Raw genomic sequence first — 21,893 nt, 5'->3', positions numbered from 1 at the left:
GTGCAGTTGGGATTCAAGCGACTCTGAGGTGGACCTGGTGGAAGAAGAGGAGAGAGAGGAGAGAGAAGAGGAGGAAGAGGAGAGAGAGGATGGAGAAGAGGAAAGAGAGAGAGGAGAGAGAGAAGAGGGAGACAAGGAGGAAGAAGAGGAAGAGGAGGAGGAGCAGGAGAAAGTTCAAGCTAAATGCCAGCAAATAAAAATGACATTTTCAGCTGCACAGGTAGCAGAAGAATTAGGAAACCAAAAAAAAGTGAAGACTAAAAGAGAAAGACCAAAAAAGAAATGCCCAGTAGAAGGCTGCTATGCGGAGATAGTTCATGTGCCACGCCATCTGCGCCAAGCTCATAAATGGTCAAAAGAGGCAGCTGCCAAATCCACAGACCAATTTGGGCAGAGGTCTGTCAAGGCCAGGGTGACCAAGCCTAAATGTACAGACTTCCATAAGGTACGTCCCTGCCCGGTTAAAGGCTGTAAGAAGGAAGTTAAACAACTGCCACAACATTTGATGAAGGCCCATAAGATCAAGAGAGGTTCACGACAGTACCTACAGCTACTCAAGATAGCCCGTATGCAGCAGTACCATAGTAAGATCAACCTGGGGCGGTTCGAGGACTGGTTGGCCTCGCCAGACGGGGGGCTGAAAGATAAAAAAAAGCGCCAAACAGATCAAAAGGCAGTTTCAACAAGTGGTGGAGGTAGTTGATCCGGTGTATGGACGACCTGAAACTGTGCTGGACATAGGTCTGCTGCAGGAGAAGTTCATCGGGACTTACATGAAGGAGAAGAAATTCCAGCCAGCCACGATCAAGTCCTACCTGTGTAGTATCCGGCACTGGCTGCAATACCACTTATATAGCAATGGCCCCGATGCAGAAAATACCAGGAAATGCTTTGAAGCGGTAGGCAGGTGGATATCGGCCTACAGGAAGGAGTCGAACAAAAGAGTCCTGGAGAAAATGAGCGACGACATTGAGAAGCTCATCACACCCGATATGGTCGAGAGGTTCCTGACGAGCGAGGCTTCAAAGGAGGCTGAAAGACTATTGGAACAACTACCGGCAACACCTCTCCTTCAACACGCGTTTGTGCTGATGCGCGACTTCCTGATGACCCGTCTGGTGATCGGCAATGCCAGCAGGGCTGGTGTAATGGCAACAATGTTGGTGGAGGAGGTGAACAAGGCCAGGCTACTGGAAGGATCCTTCATCATATCAGTGAAGAAGCACAAAACAGTGTGGCATAGTGGCCCAGCAAAGGTGATAGCCAGTCCAAAATTGTACAGCCAACTGTCGAGCTATATTGCTCACTGCCGGCCAACAAACAATGGCAATGTGTTCCTTTCCTGGAGCAGCAAGGCGCTGGAGTCCAGCCAGGTTGGCCATGCTATCCAGGCTGCCTGGAGTAAGGCTGGGATCTCCACAACCATCACCACGACGCTGATGAGGAAGAGTGCTGTAACACAAGTCCATGAAAAAGTGCCCATGATGAAGGGTCAGCTAGCTGACTTAATGGCGCACCGCGTGGAGACGGCATCAAAAACATACCGGTAATGCACGTTATTGGAAGTAATTACAGGTTATAGTTTTCTGGCTTTATCTGTGTAAGGCCGGCCGGGGTAGAGGAATGTTCGGGTACAAAGTCTGGGTCAACGAGGAATAACGAGGCTCCAGATACAGGAGCCAGTGCATGTACTCCCTTGATCAGTAGACAAAGCAACAGCTATAATCCAGTATGCTCGACAGCATGGAAGACAGCTAGCCAGCCTCTTCCTAGAGGCGGGCTCGAGTGATGATCCTCACGGGGGTAGATCCCAAACGACAGTGGGGTCGACGGTTCTCTGCTCCAGCAGTCACGGTCCCAAAGCAATATAATCCAACCAGAAATGGTTCTGCAGTCGCCAGTGTAGGTTCTCCGGTGTACATATCCAACGGTTCTCGTCTAGGACTCCTCGGGTGGGGCACGAGTTTAGGCCGCCCAGCCTGGATAAGTGCACTAGCTATATACACGACGAACCGGTGGTAATGCTGGTCACTGAAGAACTGTAGCCGCACGATACACTATAAATGATAGACTATTACTTCACATTAGAATAAGTCGAACTCAACGTTACTGCGTTAAACTCTGACACTTTAGCAATCTATTCGCACGCGGTTCTCAAGGCTCTATTTAGAGGCAAAGTTGCTCACTTCACTGCACGTTGTCTCGTGGTGAATGGTTTACTAGTAATGAACGAATTGCTGCCGTTTACACCTGCGCCGTATTTATACGTAAGGTGAATTATCTAGTGCCAACCTCAGTTCTGTCTCGTATTACTGCGCAGACTCTGGACATGTTGAGACATGCCCGGAGTTGCCTTTGAACTTGCCGTTGGGGGCTTGGTCGTTGGCGCCTAGGGGTCGCTGTCCAATAGGAGAGCGAATATTACTCTGGTTTGTACCCAGGTAAAGGGATATTCCGTGTATATATACAAATAATATACAAGGGATATCAAACGATATACAAATATTATACAAGGGATATCAAGCAATAAATATATATATTCGGTTTAATCTGACCCTTTGTAACAATCATTGTTTCATGACCACTGACTCAGGCATCTGCGGTATGAACCATGTATTGCATAAATGTGCACATACAAGTTTAATTTAGCCTTTGAGGTATGCCCTTCTAGCTACTTAAGGCTTTTGCCCAGGTGAGTTTGTGGGAGGAGAGTATGTGATCAATGTCACTACCCTTGATTGGTGCGTAGTCTTTAGCCAGTTACAGCCAGGCCTGAAAATGTGACATGAAACAACCTGCACTTTAGCTTCAAATATGATTGAATGTAGAATTATACTGTATATGACCCTTCCACCTAAATAGAAAACACATTTCTTAGAGCGCTCATCGTTGAAATCACAGGGAAAGATAAACTCAGTTGGGGAACACATGAGTATGAATTTTGCCACATAAGCACACAACTTCAATAACCTTAAGGGGGTGGGCGTTTTCTACAGCCCCCAAATGTGCAGGGTACTAATATAGCCATAGCCTTATCACTCAGTCTAGGAGACCAGAGATTGGAGGATCATCATGCTGACCTGATGGGAGGGCTGGCAGGATCAACGACTGTACAGGTGTACACATGACCCTTAAAGTCATATCAGCTGGTCTGATGAACCCTGATCACAAGTCCAATGGGCCACAGGGCCAGAGGGATCTGAGGGGCCACCATAAGGACCACAGCTTTCTCCAAGGGGTCAGTGGGTGAAGCCCGCCATTTCTGTCTGGTCTGCAGAACATTTAGTTATTCCCTGATAAAACCTCAGAGTTTAAGTTGACCTATGATTAAATTACGGGTCAGGTTTACCCGCAGAGGTGCTAAATTGTACACAACCTTTTTTTAATAATAGATTGAAGTCCACCAGTCTTTGACTATACCAGTGGCGGCTCTACCACTAGGGGCGCTCGGGCGCCGCCCCCCCTCAGCTCCTACCCTGGTTATATGAGAGAACAAGAAAAATAAGTTTTTAGTTTTTTGTTTTATAGCCCTATAAATAATATAAACATGTTTAAAATTAATAATATTTACTCATTTTAAGTATGTTTGTGTTTCCAATGCACAATATAACGTTATTATATAAAAAAAAAAATACTTGTTTTCTTGAACAGGAAACTTTTTTTTTATAATTTTTTTGTATTTCTTGGCCCGGGCTAGACGCGATAGCGCTCTGAGTGCGCGTCACGGTTTGATCGCTGTATCACGCGCAGCCAATCAGTGCGTAACGCGTTGTGCGTTGAAATATGACTATGTTGGAATCCGGGCGCGATTTGAAGCGGTCTAGCCAGTAGCGTCAAGAATTTCTGTAGCCGCATTTCACAGAGACGATCTCTGATTGGCCGAATCCAATTTCTAATGTTCCAATTCTAGCTTATTCTAGGTTGGTCCTCCGTTGGTGGTAGAGATTTGTGTTGTTGTGAGATGCATGCAGCTGAGCGTGCCGTGACTGCAAGTTCTTTAGACTGTTAAGCTTAGGCACTCTTTCAAAGTTGGTTAAGGTTAGAGTTTGTCTTAGAGCATGGCGATAGAACGCCAGGTAGTTTGCAGTCTGTTCGTCGCGGAAATGGACAAAGGAATGAAGTACTTGTGTTGTGTGACCAACTGCTAACAAGCTAACACTTGGCTAACAAGCTATATGGCGGATGCAGTCTGGACACAGTGGACAGTGGTCTGGAATACATCAACAGTGGATTATACACTTTATCAAGGCAAGCCCTGGACGTGTCAACTAAACAGTGAGTCTCTCTCTCTCTCTCTCTCTCTCTCTCTCTCTCTCTCTCTCTCTCTCTCTCTCGCTCTCGGATTGAAAATACGTGGATTATGGCTTGTTCAATATCGTCTATGTTTGAATGAATGAATGAATGAAAACTTTATTAACAGATTGCAGAATGGGTACAATACAGTACGGCTCAATACACACAATTGTTAAGGGGATGCAGACCAGAGAAAGACGTTTGTCTTGTTTACATCAGGGTCCCAGATTTTCGATTCATATCGGTAGTTTAATAGCTAGCCTCGGCTCGTTTAACAATATGCAAAATATGTGTACAGCCCTGTACTCATACTGAAGTTATTCTTGGTATATAATAGGTCTGATTGTGTAACGAATCGATTCCACGTCGCGCTGTGTGTGAGAGAGAGAAGGAGAGAGGGAGAGATCTGCCTGTGTTTGGAGACGGAGCAAGTTTTGTTTCTAACTTTTCTATTTATATATTGTGTTTCAAGTTGTGAATTAGACTATACTTTATTTGACTGGTTGTGTGTTGTTGTAGTAACAGCTGAGCGACTCGTTCATAAGAGCCGATTCATTGCCGTGAGCGTGAGTCGAATCGTTCACGTCTTGCCATGAGTCGGTTGCGTGGTACTGTACATGTTTGCAAAATGTTTGGTATAGCGCCCCTAGTGGCGAAGCATCCACGAGCCGCCACTGGACTATACCAACACTGGTGTTGCAGTGTGTTGGGGTCCACTGCATAGTGTTAAATACAATAAATATAAGTCGAGATGAAAAGCACTTGAACATGTTTATACCAGAGAGGCCAAAACGGGTCCCTGGGACCCAAAGGCCCGCTGAGGGCCCACCTAGAACCCAAGTTTGACACTCTTTTGTGGGCTTGTAGAAGACATGTTGGGGGTCATTTTGAATGTTGGTTACTCTCTCTAGACCCATAAAGGTACACCCACACATTTAAAACAGCCAAGGTCGACCAAAGTGCTGTATGTGTGGGTAAAACAATCACAGATTAAAGCATACACAGTAAAACAGTGACACATACTGTATACACAGTGAAAACACATCATGCTTCAAAAGGCCAGTGAGAAACGGTGGGTTCTTAGTGATGATTCAAACATTTCTAGTGTCTGGGCTGATCTAATGTGGAAAGGTAGACTGGTAATGTGGAAAGGTAGACTAACTCACACGCACACACTCACTTTAAACAAACAACTCACTGCAGCACCCACTTTACACACTTTAGAACACCTAAACACACTTTATATTTATTGGTAAATAATTTGCACTACAACCCATACCTCATTACACCTTACTGTAAATTGTACCTCATCCCATTTCTGCTTTGCACTATATAGTATATTGTATATTAGTATATTGTATAGTATGGTAACTCAGTTACTTCTACTCTGCATTGAACATTGTACATATGTACATACTGAACACTTGTGCCTACGTACGTGACTTCTATTTAGTGTGGGTGACCTGGCTTTATTTATACTTCTATTTTGTACTTGCTATACTTATTTTATTTTATACTTACCTATTTTTGTCTAGCACAGTCTGGAGCGTAACAGAAAGAAGCATTTTGTATAAAAGTATTCTGTACTTCTGTATGACAACTAATAAAGAAACTTGAACTTGAGGTGACCAGGAATACCTGTTTTTTCCAAAATTCTGTTCAAATGCCATCTTGGAATAACAAAACAACGATTGTGTGCAGACAATTGAAAATGTTGGGTTCCTTTCCACTTTCTTGAATATAGAAAAAAATTAAATACTTGTTCTAGAACTGTATTTTTTGCACTTGTTTGTTAAGTTACTGGGAATACCCTTTCCTTGTTTTTGCTCATTTTAACAGACAAAACACAACACATTCTAGTAATTCTGGTTTACACCTAACCCTTATTATTGCTGTTATGATTTCCAAAAATAAAATCTCACCAATCTTTAGTAAAATAGGAGATTTAAGTGTTTATCTGGAATTGTGAGGATAGGTATTCGCGGTAACCTGGGATCAATATGTGAAACGTAATTATCTCCTAAAATAATTGGCCACAAAAGACGAAACTCATTTTGGTTGTTCATTGGGGTGCCAAGATCATGCCCAAAACATATCATGCATCTGCCATGAAAATTAAGCCTTTTTTGTTTGTCATCAATTGAAGGCCATGAACTATGTTGACTCATATCCCTCTACCCGTATTTTTCCTTCAGATTCAGCTACATTTGAATTCTCTTGAGATAACTCGGAGAGAACTATGGTATTATGTTACATGATGATGATATCCCTACAAAACAACAAAAACATTTTAATTCTCTCTTAAATTGGAGGAGATAGTGAATTGGTATTCCCGGTAACTTAGGTCAACTTTAGAGGTCCGCCATCCCTCATTACATGGTGTTTTTATTTTATTTTTTATTTTTTTTGGGCATCTATAACAATCATTCTTGACATGAGAAAAGATTTTAATGTTTTTCGTATAACGTCCTGGGTTATATGGCTTAGAAATGGGGCAGGTTACCGGGAATACATGCGTTACCTATATATATATAGAGAGAGAGAGAGAGAGAGAGAGAGAGAGAGAGAGAGAGAGAGAGAGAGAGAGAGAGAGAATTAAGTACATTTGCTGAAATACAGTTGTTCTTAATTTTCTCACTTGCTATGTGAGAATGTTAGTTATTATGTTCTCAATGCCCCTTGCATTGTATGAGTTGTGTGGAAGCATTTGCTAGTTCTAGTGCTATCCCTTTGTACATTGTGGCTGTGTCTGACAAAAGTTAACAATAAATAATGGTATTAGGAATACATTTGCCTCCTGCGTGAACTGTGCATAGCTAATAGACTGTATTTTAACGCCGGTCATATGGTGGTACTTGGAGAGCCAGCTACGTTCTCAGGTGGTACTTGGTGTAAAAAGTTTGAGAACCACTGCACTACTGTATATGTTTCTAGTCTGGAGATGATCTCCTTACATGTACTATGTTTCTATTGTGGAGATAATCTCCTTACTTGTACTAGGTTTCTATTGTGGAGATAATCTCCTTACATGTACTATGTTTATTTTGTGGAGATAATCTCTTACACGTACTAGATGTTTTATTGTGGAGTTCTCTTTACACATTCTATATGTTTCTAGTTTTGAGATGATCTCTTTGCTATATGTTTCAAGTGTGAGATATTCCCCTTACAAGTATTATACAAGGGCAGCCTTGGCATCCAGAAAAGCTTTGTCTCTCTCAGCAGACCAGTCGACCGCATGTTTTGGCGCTTTACCCCTAAGGGCCTCATACAACGGCCGCATAATCCGAGCCGCCTGGGGAATAAAGCGGTGATAAAAGTTGATCATTCCGAGAAACTCCTGCAGTGACCTAACCGTGGGCGGCCGGGGAAAATTCATCACCGCTTCCACCTTCATGGGAAGAGGGGCCGCTCCCTCTTTAGTGACTCTGTGCCCCAGGAAGTCAATGGTCGACCGCCCAAACTGGCATTTGGCCGGGTTGATTATCAGTCCATGCTCATTTAGCCGCTCAAAAAGCATCCTGAGGTGGGACATGTGCTCAGCCTTAGAGGCGCTGGCTATGAGGATATCATCCAAGTATACAAAAATAAAATCCAAGTCTCGTAGCACAGAGTCCATAAGGCGCTGGAACGTCTGTGCAGCGTTTTTGAGGCCGAATGGCATGCGCAGAAATTCAAATAGTCCAAATGGAGTTATGACTGCTGTTTTGGGGACATCCAGCGGTTGGACGGGCACCTGATGATACCCACGCACAAGGTCCACCTTGGAAAACATTAATTTCCCTGAAAGGCGGGCAGAAAAGTCCTGAATGTGCGGGACTGGGTACCGGTCCGGCGTCGTAGCATCGTTGAGCCGGCGGTAATCCCCACACGGGCGCCACCCGCCTCCCGGCTTGGGGACAATGTGGAGGGGGGAGGCCCATGGGCTGTCGGAGCGACGGACAATGCCGAGGCGTTCCATGTTCTCGAACTCTGCCTTGGCAATGCTGAGCTTGACCGGGTCGAGGCGCCGAGCCCGGGCATAGACTGGAGGGCCGGTCGTGGCGATATGATGTTCCACTCCATGCTTGGCTGTAGATGATGAGAACGTGGGCCGCGTGAGGCCCGGGAACTCGGCGAGAAGGTGTTGAAACTCATCTGCGGCGGAGAGCATGCTAGAGAGTCTGATGGAGTCTGCACCCCCAAGCGCACCAGCATAAGAGCAGAATGTAATGGCATCAATTAAGCGGCAATTTTTAACATCCACTAACAGTCCATAATCACACAAAAAATCAGCGCCTAGAAGAGGGACGGCTACATTAGCTGTGATAAAGTCCCAGCCAAACCGTTGGCCACTAAAACACATTTCGACATACCTGGTGCCGTATGTGCGGATGGGGGTGCCGTTGGCGGCCTCCATGGGGGGTCCGTGTCCGCCGGATAGGATGTCCACTCTAGAAGCCGGCAAGACGCTCCTCTGCGCGCCCGTGTCTCACATGAAACGCCGCCCGGAGATGGTGTCCTGGACAAACAGTAGCCTGCCAGCCTGACCGACGCTCATGGCCACTAACGAGCGCCGGCCCGGGCATTTCCCGGCCCACTGAAGCTGCACGGCGGGCGGCACTGCTTGGCTTTAGGTCCAAACCGTGCATGATAATAACACAGCCCCGCGTTCGCGTCACGCTGCTGGCGAGGGGCTGTCGCTGCGGCGGTGAAGTTCCAGTCTCCCGGCGGTGAAACAAAGGCTTGGGTTGGGAAAACTGCCGCTGCACAGTGCTGTTGACCAGCCAAAAAAAACTTATCAGCCTCCTCGGCCAGAGCGCGGCAATAGTCTATAGTGGTGTTGGCCAGAGCGGCCCGAACCGGAGAAGGCAGCTGACGCAGGAAAAGTTGCATGAAAAGGAAATCAGGCTTGTGCTCTCCCAATAAATCCAGCATCCTATCCATGAGCTCCGATGGCTTGCTATCACCGAGCCCTTGCAAAGAAAACAATCGGCTGGCCCGCTCGGTATCGGAAAGTTCGAATGTCTTTAACAGATGAGACTTGATCGTGAGATATTTATCTCGAGCCGGAGGGTTCTTTAGGAGGCTCACCACTCTGCTGGCTGTCGAACTTCCCAGGGCTGACACCACATAATAATATCTTGTTGTATCCGAGGTAATCTCACGCAGCTCGAACTGTGCCTCCGTTTGCGCAAACCATGCCGAGGCTGACGACTCCCAGAACTCAGGTAATTTCAGTGAAACTGCGTTCGTAGACATGTTGCCGCGGAAGCGTCTTCAAAACGTATCACGTCAGGGTCACCACTGTAGAAATCGTCGGAAAGGAGAGACGCACAATTTCTATCTTGCAACCACACCAAGTAGTAGTGTGTCATTTATTATCTACTTAGCACAAGTGACATCTGTCAGATCTATGCCGTGCTAAACTCTGACAGCTCCGCGTCACCAACAACATTTTATGAATGACATTCCACCAGCGCGTCTTCTCTAAGCCCAACCCCCAACCAACCTCATTAAAGTGACAGTGCCCCATCAATACATCAAAACAATCTAATGGTGAATTATGTCCATAGCACCCACTACACGTTTATCATATTCAACCAGTCTTATTCATGCCTGGTCTTAACCAGCTGGCGCTCCTTAGTAATCAGGGGCAGTAATTATACCTGCCAGTTACTGACTTCCCGGTCGCACCATTGCCTTGTTTCATTGTATTTTCATTCATAGTCGGTTCGGTCACATACTCACTTTTTGTCACCTGTATTGCCTGTGAGTCCGTTCCTCTCTTAGTCCACCTTTTTTGCCAGCCTTGCTGTGTATAGTTTGTTTCCGGGTTTTGCAGTTCGCTTTTGTTTTGCTACCGTTTGTAACGTGTATCCTTGTCGAATCTGCTCAGTAAAAAAAGCCTGTTCACTTTCATCCGTCGTCTCAGCTTCTTCTCTCTCTGCTCGTGTTATCTGCATTTGGGGTCTACTCTCCTATCCCTGACCGAAACCCTCACTTTTGATGTGTGTTAGCTAGCCAAAACTATCTGGTTAGTTGCAGAAACGTCAGCTAACATTAAATAGCACGTTATGGGTTAGCTAGCTAGCCAGCTAGCTAGCATTTGAGCAAATTTGTCAAACTTCTAAACGGTCTAACAAGCATAATTCATAGGATTCGTTTAGGACAAGACACATTTGTACTATTAAAAATACTTGCTAAAGACTATGCTAAACCATGTTCAATTGTTATCCTTTCAGATTTCCATGTCGACTTGGTGTTGATTCTGATCACAATCATGTCAAAGCGTCGCAGCTTGATGGACCCTACCCAGACCCCTTCATCCAAGCAAATCAAGCCTCCTCCCAGCACTAACTGGGACCTTTGTGTCCTCTGTCAAGTAGTTACAAATTAACCTTTACAGTGCCCACTCCGAAACAAAACATAACAGTCTGTTGGTAGTGGCTATGTGTCCCTGGCAGAAGACCTTCTCCGGTTCTGTACCCTTCAGCACACACCAATAGACCTCAACCTGGAGCTACTAGATGATGGAGATGGCATAGAGTCCACTTTGAAGAGACACAATGCTGAGTGAAACAAGAAATGTAGGCTTAAATTCAACAAAAAAGCATATGATGAGCAAAGTCGGAGGAAATTAACTACAGCACAACAGGACAGTACCTCATCTGTACACACACAGTCTGCCCACAGCCATTCACAGTCCACAGAACCTACTACTTGCTTCTTTTGCAATGAGCCTGCAGCAGGCTCTTCAGGTTTACACAATGCATCAACCTACAACATTGACAGAAATGTGAGGAAGTGTGCTCTTGAGCTCGAGGACACTGCTCTGTTGGCCAAGCTTGCAGAGGGTGACATGATTGCCCTAGAGGCCAAGTACCATACTCTGTTTGATTGATTGATTGAAAAGTTTATTAACAGAATGCAGAATGGGTACAGTACAGTACAGTACAGTACAGCTCAATACATACAATTGTTAAGGGGATGCAGACCAGAGAAAGACTTTCGTCTTGTTTACATCAGGGTCCCCCATTTTCAATTCATCATAACAGATATGACACACACGACATACAGATAGACAGTACTGCTACATCTTTTTTTTGTATTTTATTTTTTTATTATTTTTTAAACAAACATATAAACAAACATGACAACACACGATAAGATATACAAGCATTAATTGTCAGGGCACATCTAATGAGATCACATTTTAGTTAGTTGTCTTATATAAGATATACCCCTAATACCTGTTATCTAAAAAACCTACACACATATGCTCCAGCTCGAACCCCCCCTCCCGGACCCCACCTTGAGAAGTACCTCCACTATCCCTCGCACCTAACCAGACACTACCATTATAAGCTATCTTTTATTCTCTCCACCACTTCTAACCACATTGACATTTTGGATTCATTGAGACCCAGAATTCTTGCTGTAGATATTTCTTGGTAAATTACATAGAGATATGTAAGAAACCAAACTTTACGGCAAATTTTTTCCGGTTGAAACCAGCGTGATGCGATCAGCTTTTTAGCTACTGTGATACCCGATAAAACCACTCTCTTTAGCTGTGGATTCACTGCAAACTCAAAAACATCATTCAATAGTAATACCGAGGGGTGTACAGGTATATTCCAAGATACGAGTTTTGATATTTGTTGGGTCACATCTTTCCAGAATGCCTTAACTGGTGAGCAGTCCCAATACATACAGCTGTAACTGTTTGTAAAAAAGCCATGTGGACTTGGTGAGATTAAATTTTTTGCGTATTTCTTTATCACTACAAAAACCCTGTTTGTTAAAAACATCCCCCAATGAGTGTATGCCTTGCTCTTCCCATATAGGGAATCTTATAGGTCGTTTTCCAATTAAGAGTGCATTGTTATTGAATAAGGGAGTATGATTGTGCCATTTTTGTGGGTTAGGATTTTTTTTTTGTGATTCACGCCATATCCGGATCGCATGAGTAATTATGGGGCCAAATTTTCGTTCACAGTGCTTGATTGGTAGTTTAGTGTATGCTATGTCCTTCAGTCTATGTGGGGCTACTATGTTTTCTTCTAATTTTCTCCAGGATACTAATGCTTGGGGGTCAAACCATGTTGTCAATGGACTTAATGTGTACGCCTTAAAATATAGGAAAAAATCTGGAAATGCCATGCCACCATCTGCTTTATTTCTCTGTGCGGTGGATCTTTTTATACGTGGTGGTTTGTTATTCCAAATAAATTTGTATGTGGAGGAGTGTAATCTTTTCCAGTAACCCTCTGGAGGGGGTAACGGTAGCATTGAACTGAAGAAGTTGATTCTAGGTAGTACATCCATCTTAACTATTGATATCCGTGCCTGTACTGTGTTTTTAAGTTTTGCCCATCTATCAAGGTCGTCTTTGATTTTGTTTTGGATTTTTGTGTAGTTGTGCTTCACCGTTTGTCTTAGGGTGGGGAATATTTCCACTCCCAAGCATCTGAAATGTTTTACCATCGGTATCTCTCCTGGGAGGGTTGTATCTTTTTTTGCAGGGGTGTTAAGTGGAAGGAAAGCCGACTTCGGCCAATTTATCTTAAATCCCGATAAATCACCAAAGTCCTCAATCAACTTGAGCAGATGAGGCAATGTGGTGTTGGGGTTTTGCATGAACAATATTACGTTGTCCGCATATAAACTAATTTTTTGTTGTGTGCCCTTGATTACGATTGGTTCTATGGATTGGGATTGTCTTATATATTGTGCTAAAGGCTCTAATGATAGATTGAACAGTCCGGGACTAAGAGGACAACCCTGTCTGGCAGAGCGTGATACCGGAAAGATTTTGGAGATGATTGTGCCTGTTGTAATCATGGCCGATGGGTCTTTGTATAATACTTTAATCATATCGATGAATCCTTTTCCTAACCCCATCCTTTCTAGTACTGCCCATAGATACGACCATTCCAGCCTGTCAAAGGCTTTCATAGCATCCAGGGACAGCATCGCCTTAGGTATGGTGTCCTCCTTGTCGGCATCAAGTACGTGCAGTATTCGTCTTATGTTTTCAGTGATCAGGCGGCCTCTTATGAAACCAGTTTGGTCCGGGTGAACTAAAGACGTCATATGCTTTTGTAATCTGATGGCTAATACCTTAGAGTACAGTTTGATATCGGTTCCGAGGAGGCTTAAAGGTCTATAACTACCGCACTCGTTGGGGTCTTTGTCTTTTTTAAGGAGGACTGTTATGAGTGCAATATTGTCATTCTTATGGAAGTTCCCCTCCTTGACTGAGTATAAGATCATATTTAGTAATAAGGGGCCAATTATGTCCCAACAAGAAAGGTACATTTCTGATGGGAAACCGTCTCTTCCAGGAGCCTTACCACTTTGCATTGCGGTTATGGCCTTCTTGAGTTCCTCTAGTGTGATCGGTGTTTCTAACTGTTTAGCGTCATCCTCTGAAAGTTTAGGGAGAATAATTTGATTAAGAAATGTGTCCATTTAGTTTTGATCGAAGGTCGTTTCTGATTTATATAAGTCGGAGTAGAATTCTTTGAATGTATCGTTTATTTTTACAGGATCTGTTACAAGTACTTGTTGTGCTCTAATGGTAGTTATATCTGCACATTTTGCATTAATTCTTAATCGCATGGCTAATAGGTGGCTGGGTTTGGAACCATGGGAGTACTGCTGTTGTCTTGTGCTGCGTATTTGTATTTCCGATTGTTGTCTGTATATGGCATTGATCTCTATTTTTAGTACGTTAACTTGATTCTCTAGTCGAGTTGAGTTGTTGTATTTTAGAGAATTAAATAACGTTGAGTAAAGCGTTTCCAGCTCAGCCAGTTTTGTGCATTGATTCTTGCGCATTTTGGAGGAAAAGCTATCCGTGAAATCTTTGATCATTCCCTTTACCGACATCCATATTATTCTGGGGTCTTGCGCCGAGTTTGCATTCTCCCGTTGGAATACTATAAGAGCTTCTTTGAGTTGTGTAATGAATTCCTTGTTATTAAGCAGCAACGAGTTAAATCGCCATCTTGGTGCTCGGGAGGATAGTATACCAAATGTACCTTTAAGGAGTAAATAACAGTGATCTGATAGTGCGTTGGGTATCATTTCCACTTCATAATTATCAAATAGTCTCTGTGATGCAAAGACATAATCTATTCTGGATAGTGTATTATGTCTCGCAGATCGACAAGAGTACTTTCGGGTCGTGGGATTAAGTAACCGCCATAAGTCATTTACACCTGTAATCTTCGACCAATCCTTTAATGCCTTCGATGAATTTTTTTGTTCGCTGGAAAAGGCGAGGTAAGATTTGTCCATCCTTGGGTTCCAGATGGCATTAAAATCCGCACCTATTATAAATGAGTAATCGGGAATGTCTAACATTGCATTGGTTAGTGTAGTGAAGAAATCTTCTTCGTACAAATTTGGGGCGTATACCGCTACCAACGCTATTTTCCTGTTCTTATGTTCAATCTTAGCTATAGTTATCCGACCTTCTACATCAGACCATACTCCCTTTAGTACAATATTCAACTTACGTTTAACGACTATGGCTACACCCCGCATTCTCGTACCAATAGAAGAGTGACTAATATTATGGTATGTGTTGTCCGCTAATTTATCTATGTCTTTCTCTAGAATGTGCGTTTCGCTTAGCAGAGCAATGTCCACATGTTCTTTTTTCATCAGTGTGAGCACGCTTTTGCGTTTGAGTTGGTTATTTATTCCCCCGGTGTTCCATATCATTATATTCAAACTAGCCATAATCTATACATGTTGTATTGTAATTTTTGGTAATGCTTCTAGAGTGCGAGGCAATAATAGATATACATCCCACTAGTGAGGTCCCGTTGAGAGCCGAGCTTAAAAACATACTATATACATATATATAGATGTAAGATGGCGCCGCAACGAACGGCTGCCTGTCTGTGCGCTCCGTCGAGACTGTGCTCACTTTTGTTAATATTTATAGTTTTTAGAGTTTTGTTTGTACCAACTGTTGGTGCATTTAATGTATATGACCGCCAGTCACTCATAGACATTGGATTACGGGAAATTTACCAACTGGATTACTCACTGGACCAGCTTTCCGAACCGCAACAATGGCCTGAAGAAATTCTCCGGAGATTAGGACCAGATCCTTTGTTCCTTGATCCCAGGAAAAGAGGACCCAGACGACGAGGAAAGAGAGCTGGAGTCCGTAACAGGCTGAGAACCAGGCGGCACAGGACACCACTACCCAGTATATTGCTAGCCAATGTACAATCAATTGACAATAAACTGGATGACATCCGAGCAAGGATTCAATATCAAAGAGACGTTAGGGACTGCAACGTTCTCTGCTTCACCGAAACGTGGCTCACACCGGAGGTTCCAGACCACGCAATTCAACCGGCTGATCACTTCTTTATCCATCGCAAGGATCGGACAGCAGCAGAGTCCGGTAAACAACGTGGAGGAGGTATTGCCTTCATGTTTAACAAAAATTGGAGCGATCCAACTAACGTGAAGGAATTATCCAACCACTGCTCCCCAGAACTGGAATATATAACCATCAAGTGTCGTCCTTTCTTCCTCCCGAGGGAGTTAACGGCGATCGTCCTGATCGGAGTGTATATTCCACCGCAAGCCAGCAACAAGGTTGCGCTCTCCAGACTACACGACGAGGTAAATAGAATACAAGTGGCGAACATTAACGCCGCCATTTTAGTGCTGGGTGATTTCAATAGCGCCAATCTGAGAAAGGTATTACCTGACTTCTATCAGCATGTGACTTGCAACACCAGAGGCGGTAACATCCTAGATCACTGTTACACGCAATTTAAAGGTGGCTACAAGGCTCATTCTGATAGTGGCTTTGGTAAATCAGATCACGCGTCAATCTTTCTTTCACCAAAGTACAAACAGAGAATTAAAAGTACTCCTGTAGTCTCGCGAGAGGTGCAGAAATGGGATTTGACGTCAGAGGAGACGCTCCGGTCTGTGTTTCACGGCACAGACTGGAATGTGTTCCGCGACACAGATAACATTAATGTCTACACGGAGACAGTGCTGGACTATGTTTGTACTAGGGTGAAAGAAACAATCCCCACTACCACAATGAGAGTTTACCCAAATCAAAAACCCTGGGTAGACAAATCCGTCCGTGAAGCTCTGAGAGAGCGCACCAAAGCATACAACGACGGCCTAGTGGCAGGCAACATGAATGACCACAAGGTGGCGCGATACAACGTAAGGAGGACAGTGTCAGAGGCCAAACGGCGCTACAGGGATAAAATTGAACTCCAGTTTGAACAAGCTGACTCTAGAGCTATGTGGCAGGGGCTCAAAACGATGACAGACTACAAAGGCGCCTCCCTCAAACTGAACAGTGACATCTCCTTAGCAAATGACCTCAATACCTTCTATGCGAGGTTTGATGCTGGTAATAACAACACCAGCTCACAAGCCAGGGCAATGGGGGGGGGGGGGTCGGCTGCTGATGGAGGCGCAGTGTTCAGGGTAACAGAGCATGAGGTGAGGCGGACCTTTAAAAAAGTGAATATCAGGAAGGCAGCAGGTCCGGACGGCATCCCCGGCCGCGTCCTAAAAGTCTGTGCCGACCAACTGGCCCCAGTATTCACTGACATATTTAACCTGTCCTTAGAACAGGCTGTCATCCCCACCTGCCTGAAGAAGTCCACTATTATCCCTGTACCCAAAAAATCCAAGCCTGCTTGCCTCAACGACTACCGCCCTGTAGCTCTCACCTCCATAGCCATGAAGTGCTTTGAGAAGCTAGTAAAGGGCTACATCTGCTCCTCCCTCCCCATCAACATGGACCCCCTGCAATTTGCATACCGCCCCAACAGGTCCACGGAGGACGCCATAGCCCATGTGCTGCACACAGCAGCATCACACCTGGACAAGAGGCAGGGGAACTATGTGAGAATGCTATTCATCGACTACAGCTCGGCATTCAATACCATAGTCCCCTCCATACTCATAGCCAAGCTCAGAGACCTGGGCTTGGGCTATGACCTCTGCCAGTGGGTCTTGGACTTCCTGACTGGCAGACCCCAGGTGGTGAGAGCAGGCAACTGCACCTCCTCATCCATCACCCTCAACATAGGGGCCCCCCAGGGCTGTGTTCTGAGTCCCCTCCTCTACTCCCTGTACACACACGACTGTGTGGCTCAGCGGAGTAGCAATACAATCATCAAATTTGCTGACGACACAGTGGTGGTGGGCCTGATCTCTGCCAACGACGAGAGGGCCTACCTGGAAGAGGTCAAGGTCCTGGCGGGATGGTGCCAGGAAAACAGCCTCTCCCTGAACGTCAGCAAAACAAAGGAGATGATTGTGGACTTCAGGAGGTCGGGGGTCAAGGACTACAGCCCCCTCAGCATCGACGGGGCACCGGTCGAGAGAGTCAACAGCTTTAAGTACCTCGGAGCTTACATATCCGAGGACTTGACATGGACCACACACATTGACAGTGTTGTGAAGAAGGCACGACAACGCCTCTACTTCCTCAGGCGCCTAAGGAAGTTCCAAGTCAGTCAGAAGATCCTTAAGAACTTCTACTCATGTACAATAGAGAGCATCTTGACCGGCAACATCACCTCCTGGTTTGGGAATAGCACTGCACAAGACCGAAGCAGACTACAAAGAGTGACACGTTCAGCCGAACGCACAATTGGAGGGGGGCTCCCCACCCTCCAGAACATTTACAACAAGTGTTGCACGGGCAAGGCTAAGAGAATCATTAAAGACTCCAGTCACCCGAACAACTGCCTCTTTGAACTGCTGCGGTCAGGCAAGCGATACCGGAGTCTCAAGGCGAGCACAGAAAGACTCAGAAGAAGCTTCTATCCCCAGGCCATCAGGCTGCTAAACGAACAATGAATGAACACTACACAACAACAACCACCAAACGCACATAGCACACACATCCACACACACACACTCACTTTAAACAAACACACTGTAGCACCCACTCCACACACTTTATAGCACACACCCACTTTAAACAAACACACTGTAGCACCCACTCCCCACACTTTATATTTATTGATGAAGGATTGCACTACAACTCGTACACCTTACTGTAAATTGTACCTAAAATTGTACCTCATCCCATTTCTGCTTTGCACTAGATAGTACTGTACATTAGTACACTGCATAGTATTGTATATTATATGGTAACTCAGAACATTGTACATATGTCTATACCGAACACTGTGACCTCATTTTTCTTCTTCTAAATTACATGCTTATTATGTTATTTGATACTATCTTGTCTAGCACAGTCTCTGGAGCGTAACAGTAAGAAGCATTTTGTATGAAAGTATTCTGTACTTCTGTATGACAACTATTAAAGAACTTGAACTTGAAATAAAAATCCCCTACCCTTCCCTCCCACCGAGAGTCGTACAGGATTGTGTTCCATGAACACAACATTTGCGTATGACTCCCTCCCTTGCACCACCGGATATCCCAGAATGATCCAATTATCCTTAACATTCCTATGTATACCATAGGATCTAACACTCTAAATTCTACCATAAGTAGAATAAGTAGAATGTCGACTGTGGCTTGGCCACTTTCCCGTAAAATAAAAATTTAAATAAGATAAAACAAAAAATAAAGACCAAAAATAAGCTTCAATTGTCATGCCCTAATCACTTACATTTTATATGAACTTGTGTAATTTATAGTAACCCATGAATAATATGGAGGTATTGAACTGAAGAGAGAGCCTCAATAAATCAGAGAAAACGGATGAAAAAAAACAAGTAAAAGGAAGAGAACATTAACTTAGATCTTAAAATAGCATTGCTATGCTTAAACATCTAAAGTATAAATTGGAGAAGTAGTGGAAATATTTCCAATTAATAAAAAACAGTTTTTAAATACGTATATGCAGCATTTCCCCTGACCGGGGTGGGCGATGATCCGTTGTGTAGAATGATCTTTCAGCCGGCCGCTGCTATGATGGTTCTGTGGTTCTGCATCTAGATGCTGTTGATTATTCCCCCGAGGGGCTTCTGGTAGAGTGACTGACCACGTATTGCTGTTATTCCAGAATGTTCCCTATATCAAAGAATGCTTTAGATGTTCTAGATTATTCCAATATGTCGTTTTTACATTGTTTGAATGTTCCAGTATGTTCTGGAGTGTTCCAATCTTGAATCCAATATGTCCGCAATAATAGAAACCCGACGGGGAAAGCATTCAATAACTCTGAGCACGTAGGTCTCTCTGTCCCAAATCCTCGGTTCATTAAAGATTGTACTATATGGTGACCTTGCATAACAGAGATTAAAAGGCCATTTATACACTATTCTGCGTGTTGTGCAGACAAGTATTTGGCTGCATCTTCAGGCGAGTTGAGGAAAACCCTTGCTCCTTTTTTATCGACAATGCGAAGTATTGCAGGGTATGTTAATAGGGGTCTGTATTTCTCCAGATATAGTTGAGACATCACCGTCTTGAACTTGGCACGTAGGTCCACTACATCACGACAATAATCTTCAAAGCAGTGTATTGGTACATCCATGTATTTCAGATTGCCTTTCATCCTGCGAGTTTCACGAATAATAATTTCTTTTATTCTGACTTGGCGCAGGATAACCAATATCACTCTGGGCTTAGCGTTATTGCCAATGGAACGGGTCCCCAATCTGTAGCACTGTTCCACCTCTGGTACTTTAGGAAGGATCTCTGTTCCCAAGATTTTCTGTAATTCTGTGGCAAACTCTTCAGGGTGAGCACATCTCACTGACTCGTCCAGACCGACTATACGAATATTCAGCTTGCGTTTTTGATATTCCATCTCGAATATTTTGGCTTTCTGTTCTTCATTGATTCGCTTAAGCTCCATCGTTATATCGCTGAGCTCCGTATTGATTTCTTTGTAGTTTCCCTTCATCTCAGCAGTTAGGTTAACGTTGATAACCTCTACTTCTTTGTAGATTCGAGCGAAATTTTTTTCGTGGGCTTCCATTCCTGTTTCCAGAGCCTCGGTGCGTTTAATATGTGCGTCGGCGTCCGCTCTCATCGCATCTATTTTGCCTTCAATAGATTCTTTAATAGCATCTACTTTTTGGGTTATTATCTTCTCCATTTCCTCCATTCTCTTCTCCATTGTCTTCCCCATTTCCTCCATTTTCCGGATGATATGTTCGGTGTCTGCGGAGGTATTTGATGGGGTTGAACTTGAAGCGACCACTGTCAAGTCTATATTTTCTGCTGTATGCCGTACGAATCCTGATTCCTGCGGCGGGACCTCTGCGACTGTTTTTGGACTTGTTGTGTTTTTCTTTGGTTTCATCTCGATTCTTTTGGTCAATATAGTTAGTTGATAGTCTCAGTTGATATATGCGTCAAGTTTTAAACGCAATAATGGTTTATAAATATGTTTTTAAAATGAAAAAAAAAAGATAACGGGTGAGCAGCTGTGTCACATGCAACCTACTCCATTCTAACGCTAAACCGGAAGTCCAGTACTGCTACATCTATACATTTATGACATACCAGATTTGCAAATATATACAGTACTGTTTGTGATACAAAAAGTGTCCAGAAAAAGAGTGTATATACATTTGACATAGAAACTGTACATTGGAGGAGGTTGGGTAGGTGGGGTGGGGTTGGGTGGGTGGGTGGTAGGGGGTGTACATTGGAGGTGGGGGGGGGGGGGGGGGTTGGGTAGGGGGTGGGTGGGGGACACTGTACACTGTACATTGGAATACTGACAAAGCCATAGTTGGTCATTTACTGTACAACTGGGTTAGGACAAACCAATAGTATCCAGCTGCAGAACGGCAGACCAGCCAAACTCTCAGACCCAAATATATATATTTTTTTTAATCCCAATTTCTCACATTACGTTCACCCTGAATGTTGACGTTATCCAGGTGAAAAGTTAACTTCATTCAAGCGAGGCATTGCAATCCTTGGCATAAATCATTTGATGTATAATTAAATCAAAGGAAATGCGTTTGGGTCTGAGGCTGAGGTTACACCTTTCGTATCATTTCGTATTGTTTTCTTATACGTATCGCCGCGTATCGCCGCAACGTCATGCGCCTCGAGTCACACTTTCGTTTTCGTTTTTGTCAGCCGAGCACACTGATGTAGTACACTGCCAAAGCAGTAGGTGGCAGTAGGTGGCAAACATGAAGGCAATTTCAACCAATCAGAACGAATGTGCCAATACACTTCCTGGTGGAAGCTCCAGCAAAGAAAATGTCAATAAGGCAGGCGCCTATTTACTCAATGCAGCAATAATTTTTCAGCAAAGCCTAATAAAAGTGCAATAAACAAAACGGATACATTCACTGTGTGTTCTGCCTGTCATTTGTTGATGAAACAAAACTAACATCAACACAAGTGACCACCAAGAGCGGATAGTTTAGTCTAAAAAACGATCGGTAGCATTGTTAGCTGCATGCTAACGTCAATGGAGTATGCCATTATAACAATATAGCATTGTGGCTAGAAGCTAACGTTAGCTCACGCTACTTAGCCAGCACGAAACTGATGATATCGCGAGCTATCAGTAGTTAGATAACATTAGAGACAACGCTGTGTGTATTAAACAAAGGTGAATAGATGACTGGGCCATTTTGTTTAATGCTTGTTAA

The sequence above is a fragment of the Notolepis coatsorum genome (genome assembly GCF_963971535.1).
Source record: "Notolepis coatsorum genome assembly, chromosome: 7".
Lineage (NCBI taxonomy): Eukaryota > Metazoa > Chordata > Actinopteri > Aulopiformes > Paralepididae > Notolepis > Notolepis coatsorum.
The sequence above is the reverse complement of the archived record's forward strand: the minus strand, read 5'-3'. Positions refer to the sequence as shown.